This window comes from Peromyscus maniculatus, chromosome 1 (genome assembly GCF_049852395.1).
Source record: "Peromyscus maniculatus bairdii isolate BWxNUB_F1_BW_parent chromosome 1, HU_Pman_BW_mat_3.1, whole genome shotgun sequence".
In the NCBI taxonomy this organism is placed as follows: domain Eukaryota; kingdom Metazoa; phylum Chordata; class Mammalia; order Rodentia; family Cricetidae; genus Peromyscus; species Peromyscus maniculatus.
Window position 1 is genome coordinate 164,330,220 of NC_134852.1, and position 6,453 is coordinate 164,336,672.

The 6,453-nt window shown below is 42.1% G+C and overlaps 1 pseudogene; it reads right to left on the reverse strand.

The window, feature by feature from the left end:
- Positions 1–4,621: 4,621 nt before the first annotated feature.
- On the reverse strand, positions 4,622–6,105 carry LOC102926592 (N-acyl-aromatic-L-amino acid amidohydrolase (carboxylate-forming) pseudogene; annotated as a pseudogene).
- Between the last annotated feature and the right edge of the window lie 348 nt (positions 6,106–6,453).

Sequence of the window (6,453 nt, forward strand, 5' to 3'; positions counted from 1 at the left end):
TTTACCAATCTTCTTTCATAAATAGCTTGATGTAGTGTAATAAAGACCAGACCATGATCACTGTATTTTCGGTGATACTGATCAGGTGAGTTTGAAAGAAATAAAGTGCCCTAGGACACAGGCCCTCTGGGCATGACCCATGTCTCCTTCTCCCACCCATTATTGCCCCAGGTGCAGGCCAGCAGAGAAGACTCCTGCAGGCAGGCATCCTCACCAATACCTGCATTAGACAGGACCCTGCAATCTACAAGACCCACTTCCTGTCCCAAACCCACCCATGCCCCTGTGACCTCAGGGGCTCCCCAAGACACAGAATCCACCAGCTCTGATTTTACCAAGAGCTCTGATTAGACCAAGAGGACCAAGAGCTCTGATAGGACCAAGAGTGGCTCCATGAGACACAGAATCTGCCAAACCTTATTAAACCAAGAGCCCTGATTGGACCAAGAGTGGCCCTCTGAGACACATACACAGCACACAGTGGACCAAGAGCAGCTCCCTCAGAAACAGACACTTCTTGCACCTATTGGAGGAAGAGATGGGTAGACACTAGTGCAAAAATACATACAACAACGTAAATAGCAAGTTGGCACCACTAGAACCTAGTGGTTATATATATACATACATAATAGCAAGACCTGAACATCACAACGTGGAAGAAACAGAAGAAAGAGATCTTAAAAATAACTTTATGAAGATGATAGAGGCCTTTAAAGATGAAATGAAAAGTTCCCTTAAAGAAAGGAAAAGACAAACAAAACGATTGGAAGAAATCAATAAATCCCTTAAAGAAAGCCAAGAAAACAGTTCAAGACCTGAAAATTGAAATAGAAACAATAAAGAATACACAAAGTGAGAGAATGCTGGAAATAGAAAATCTTAGTAAATGAACTACAGATGCAAGTATAACCAGCAGAATACAAGAGATGGAAGAAAGAATATCTGGCATGGAGGATACAATAGAGGAAATAGATTTGTCAGTCTAAGAAAACACTAAAGCCAAAAAGGTCATAACACAAAACATCCAGGGAATCTAGGACACCATGAAAAGGCCAAACCTAAGAATAATAGGGATAGAAGAAGGAGAATAACACCAACTCAAAGCACAGAAAATATATTCAACAAAATCATAGAAGAAAACTTCCCTAACTTAAATAAGGAAATACCTATGAAGATACAAGTAGTTTATAGAACACCAAATAGACTAGACCCTCCAAAAAGTTCCCTTGCCACATAATAATCAAACCACTAAACATACAGAATAAAGAAAGAATATTAAGAGCAGCAAAGGAAAAAGGCCAAGTGAGTTACAAAGGCAGACCCATCAGAATAGTACCTGACTTCTCAATGGAGATTCTGAAAGTCAGAAGGTCCTGGAGAGACGTAAAGTAGACATTAAGAGACCACGGATGCCAGCCCAGACTACTATACCCAGCAAAACTTTCAATCACTGTAGACAGAGTGCACAAGACAAAACCAGATTAAAAAAAAAAAACTACCCACAAATCCAGCCCTACAAAAAGTACTAGAAGGAAAATTCCAACCTAAGGTATTTAGATGCACTCACGAAAACACAGGCAATAGATAACCTTGTAGCAGCAAATCCCAAAGAATGGAAATACACACACACTACCCACAAAAGATAACAGAAATTAACAATCACTGGTCATTAATATCCCTTAATATCAATGGACTCAATTTGCCTATAAAAGACAAAGACTAACAGAATGGATAAAAAAACAAACAAACAGGATCCATCCTTCTCCTGCATACAAGGAACATACCTCAACTTCAGAGACAGACACTACCTCAGAGTAAAAGGCTGGGAAAAGACTTTCCAATCAAATGGACTTAAGAAGCAAGCTGGTGTAGGTATCTTAATATCTAAAAATATAGACTTCAGACTAAAATTGATCAAAGGAGATCGGGAAGGACATTACATATTCATTACAGGAAAAATCTTCCAAGATAAAGTCTTAGTTATGAACATTTTTGTCCCAAATACAAGGTCACCCACATATGTAAAAGAAACATTACTAAAGCTTAAATCACACATCAAACCTCACACACTAATAGTGGGAGACTTCAACACCTCACTCTCAGAAATGGACAGATCTGTCAGACAGAAACTTAACAGAGAAATAAGGGATCTAACATGTTATGACTCAAATGGACTTAATAGATATCTACAGAACATTCCACCCTAGCACAAAAGAATGTACCTTCTTCTCAGCACCCCATGGAACCTTCTCTAAAATCGACCACATACACAGTCACAAAGCAAATCTCATCAGATACAAAAAATTAGAACAACCTCCTGTATTTTATCAGACTACCATGGCTTAATGTTATATTTCAACAACAACAAAAATTACAGAAATCCTATAACTGCATGGAAACTGAATAATGCTCAACTGAATCACCAATGGGTCAAGGAAGAAATAAAGAGGTTAAAGATTTCCTAGAATCAATGAAAATGAATGTACTACATACCCAAACTTATGGCACACTATAAAAGCAGTGCTAAGAAGAAAATTCATAGCACTAAGTGCCCACATAGAGAAGTTGGAGAAATATCACACTAGCAATTTAACACCACACCTTAAAGCTCTAGAACAAAAAGAAGCAAACACACCCAAGAGAAATAGACGCCAGGAAATAATCAACTTGAGAGCTGAAATCAATAAAACATAAACAAAGAGAACAATACAAAGAATCAATGAAACAAAGAGTTGATTCTTTGAGAAAATCAACAAGATAGACAAGCCCTTATCCAAACTAACCAAAAGACAAAGAGAGAACATCCAAATTAACAAAATCAGAAATGAAAAGGGAGACATAACAACAGACACTGAGGAAATCTAGAGAATCAACAGGTCATACTTCAAAAACCTGTACTCCACAAAACTGGAAAATCTAAAAGAAGTAGACAATTTTCTGGATAGGTACCACATATCAAACTTAAATCAAGACCAGATAAACAATTTAAATAGACTTATAACCCCCAAGGAAATAGAAACTGTCATTAAAATTCTCCCAACTAAAAAAAGCCCAGGACCAGATGGTTTCAGCACAGAATTCTACCAGAATTTCAAAGAGCTAGTACCAATACTCTTCAAACTGTTTTATACAATTGAAACAGAAGGAATTCCGTTAAACTCTTTTTATGAGGCTACAGTTACCCTGATACCCAAAGCACACAAAGATGCAACAAAGAAAGATAATTACAGACCAATCTCCCTCATGAACATTGATGCAAAAATACTCAATAAAATACTGGCAAACTAAATCCAAGAACACATAAAAAAAAGTTGTCCACCATGATCAAGTAAGCTTCATCCCAGAGATACATGGATGGCTCAACATACGAAAATCTGTCAATGTAATACACCATATAAACAAACTAAAAGAAAAAAAAAACACATGATCATCTCATTTGATGTTGAAAAAGCCTTTGACAAATTCCAGCACCGCTTCATGATAAAGGTCTTGGAGACAACAGGAATACAAGAAACATACCTAAACATAATAAAGGCAATTTACAGCAAGTCGACAGCCAACATCAAACTAAATGGAGAGAAACTCAAAGTGATTCCACTAAAATCAGGAACAAGACAAGGCTGTCCACTCTTCCCATATCTATTCAACATAGTACTCTAAATTGTAGCTATAGCAATAATACAACAAAAGGAGATCAAGGGGATAAAAAGTAGAAAGGAAGAAGTCAGACTTTCACTATTTGCAGACAATATGATAGTATACATAAGTGACACCAAAAATTCTACCAGAGAACTCCTACATCTGATAAACACCTTCAGTAATGTGGCAGGATACAAGATTAAATTAAAAACAAACAAACAAACCAGTATCTCTCCTCCCTACAAATGATAAACTGGCTGAGAAAGAAATCAGAGAAACATTACCCTTGACAATAGCCACAAATAATATAAAATACCTTGGGGTAATTCTAACTAAGCAAATGAAAGACCTGTATGACAAGAACTTTAAGTCTTTGAAGAAAGAATTTGAAGAAGATATCAGAAAATGGAAAGATCTCCCATGCTCATGATAGGTAAAATCAACATAATAAAAATGCAATCTTACCAAAAGCAATCTACAGATTCAATACAATCCCTATCAAAATCTCAACACAATTCTTCACAGACCTGGAAAGAATAATACTCAACTTCATATGGAAAAACAAAAAGCATGGGATAGCAAAAATAATTTTGTACAATAAAGCCACCTCTGGAGGCATCACCATCCCTGACTTCAAGCTCTACTATAGAGCTATAGTAATAAAAACAACTTGGTATTGGCATAAAAACCAACATGTGGACCAATGGAATCAAGTTGAAGACCCTGACATTAATCCACACACCTATGAACAACTGTTTTTTGACAAAAAAGCCAAGACTGTACCTTGGAAAAAAGAAAATATCTTCAACAAATGGTGTTGGCAAAACTGGATATCAACATGTAGAAGATTGTAAATAGATTCATATCTATTACTATATAAAAACTCCAGTCCAAGTGAATCAAAGACCTCAACATAAATCCAGTTACACTGAACCTGATAGAAGAGAAAATAGGAAGTAGCTTTGAATGCATTTGTACAGGAGACCACTTCTTTTTTTTTTTTTCCAGGCTCATTGCATTTATATCATGAGATTGGTTGTCTGGCAAGGGACGTGGTGCCCAGTGTAGGACAGTGGCCCCTGGGCTTGGAACTATGCCTTAGGACTGATTGTTCAGAAAGGGAGACTGAGACCAGGCAGGTATGACTTGGGTTAGGGGGCCAGGGTGAAGCTGGAGGTCAGTTCCAGCAGGGCAGGCACAGAGACCCGGATCCTCTCAGATTTCAGGAAAGCCACGTGCTTCTCGTAGTAAGCAGCCTCATTAATGAACACAGGGTACCCAGTGGAGTTCCCCTCATACAGTACGTCCTCACCACTGAACAGCTTGAAGATGGGTTCACCAGACCTCAGTGGCTCAAAGTCGTGGTCCTGCAGCTGAGGGTGCACAGTACCATCCAAGTCACTGTCCGCAGTGCGTGGGAAGTCCACCTTGCCCAGGTTCCTGTAGATGTCTATCTCAAAGGCGGGAAAGGCCATGCCTTGGTTGTAGAGCTCGATGAAGTCCAGAATGGACGCCATCAGAGCTCTCATCCGTGAGAACAGGTCGGCCCGCAGCTCGCCTGAGGCTGGGGGGCCCATCTCCAGACAGATTCCATCCTTGGACACAGATTCCAAGCTGTAGGTCTCCATCCCTGGTAGATCGTACTGCAAGAGGCGGCAGGGCAGCCCCGGGTTCTGCAGCTGTAGGTAGTGGCACAGGTGCAAGTTGAGGGCGTTGTGGGAGGCTTCAGAGATGAGGCAGACTCCAGTGTTGGCTTTGGTGTTGTGCAGGTCTGGATAAAGTCAAAGGCCCGGTCTGTGCCCTTGGGACCCAGTAGCTCGTTCAACTCTCGGGCTCTTGTCACCTCATATGGGTCATCGGGAGTGGCTGTGGAATTGAGAAAGGGAAGGGTGAAAGTGCGGCTGAGATCATGGTCCATGTAACGGCGACAGGCAGCTGTGGCTGCTGGGTTGGCCAGAACTGGCATGGCAGAGAAGCTGGGTCTCTGCAGCTCCCCTGGGGCCTGCAGCCAATGCCGGACCAGGTGGACGCCACACATCTCATTTCCGTGGGTGCCCCTAGTCACAGCCACTTGGCGCAGGGGCTCCTGGGGCACAGGAAGGGAGCACATCCATCCCAGTGTGGGTCAGGAGTCCACAAGAGACAGAGCTAGACCGTAGGGTGAGCTCCCCAGGCCCTGAGGAGTCTGAGACAGGGGGCTGCAGGTGAAGAGGTAGCTAAGTGGTAGTGTCAGCTGTGTCCCACCTGTACCCAGAAGCCAAGTTCAAGGACACCGTCAGCCAAATTTTTGTTCCACTTGGAACCTCAGTCCTGCCTCAGGAACTTTCTTTGAGGGTGGGTGTTGATCGCCCCGATTTTCTCTTGGAGGAGGCTTTCCTTGATGCTTTTAGAAGAAGTTTCTTCCACCCTTGGAAAATTAATCACAGAGATTCCTGACTTGGACTGATGACTCCCAGTCCTCAGAAAGGATTGGGCTTTGCCGCCTGGCAAGGAAGCCCAGGGCCTGGTCCCAAGGCCTGCCTGCTGTCCTGTCCTGCCTGGATCCACCCCGAGAGGTGCTTTCCATGAGGCTTTGTTCTCAGCAGAGCACCGGTCCTTTGGCAGAGAGCTGGAGGCGGTGGAGTGTGGTCCTGAGCACCCTTTCTGGAGTCTGGGTCAGCTGAGAGAGGCAGAGACCTCCATAAGGCTCACTCAGAGGGTCACTGAACCTTTTGTCAACAGTTCCCAGCAGCTGTTCACCAAGCCCTTACCCCATAGGTGGCGGGGGTGTTGGAGGAAATCAGAGAGGATCAGTCTGCCTGCCTGCCCATCTCC